The sequence below is a fragment of the Pygoscelis adeliae genome, unplaced genomic scaffold, assembly GCF_000699105.1.
Source record: "Pygoscelis adeliae isolate BGI_AS28 unplaced genomic scaffold, ASM69910v1 Scaffold130, whole genome shotgun sequence".
Taxonomy (NCBI): Eukaryota; Metazoa; Chordata; class Aves; order Sphenisciformes; family Spheniscidae; genus Pygoscelis; species Pygoscelis adeliae.
This window is the reverse complement of record NW_008824031.1, coordinates 4,676,713-4,677,735: the sequence shown is the minus strand read 5'-3', so window position 1 is coordinate 4,677,735 and position 1,023 is coordinate 4,676,713.

Here is a 1,023-nt window from a genome sequence, read left to right as displayed (position 1 = left end):
TATCAGTTTTTATATCATGGCAATTTGGGATATGAGCGAGCAAAGCAGTGGTGTAGTGAGAAGTGAAGATAAAAACGGAATGTGTACTTGCAGCAGCCTCGGAAATACTTAAGAGGCAAACCTGTACTTGTAGTTTATAGTAGCTTAACATATAAGGGGAAGGAAAGGTGGTGTTAACACCAGAAAAAAGAAGGAATGAGGGACAGGAGACAATCTTGTCATGAGTACAGAAGGCCTGCGAGGCTTTAACTTGTTTTAAAATCCTCATGTTCAGTAGCATTTATTTCGTATAAACCAAACACTTTTTTTCAGATTTAAATACCTGCAGAGCTACCACTACATTAATCTTCGACTGAAGGCAACATACAGTCCTTTTGAAGGACTTTTCATCGCTACCTTTTGAGAACATTTTACAATGAGATCTTAGGAGACCCAGTCCATGGCTCCGTACCTCCTTCTCGTAAACACTTTCGCATCTGCGCGTTCAGATCAAGACAGACGGCTGTTCCATTGCAAATGCTGTTCCTGATTTACATGCACACAGGCCAGACCCCTCACAAAGCTAATGATCAAGTGAGTGCAAAATACTAACGAGTGGTATTTTTCCCTCAGCACCTCTCCAGGCGGGGAAGTTCCCTGGCGGGGGTAAGGAAGGGATGTCCTGTGGCAGTTGGCAGAAGGGGAAGCAAGTGGAGTGTGACTAGAGCACGAAGCTGCTGCATTTGCGAAGCACATACCGTTTTGTTGTTGTTTTGAGGGTTTTGTTGTTGTTTTTTGAGGGTTTTTGGTGAGCAACGGAGTTCAGGGATGGAGATACGTGTTAATAATTAAGGCCAATACCTACACTTGAGAACTGTATTTTAAACGAGGGGACCGCTTCACGTACTGGAATTGTGTGCAGTGACCCAATTACAATATATCGCTTATTTTAAACTCTGCTTCTGGGTAACCGAGTTCATGGACTTGGCTACCGATCTCCGCCACAGGCTGTGACTTCAGACCGCGCTCCCGCCGGCAGCCAAG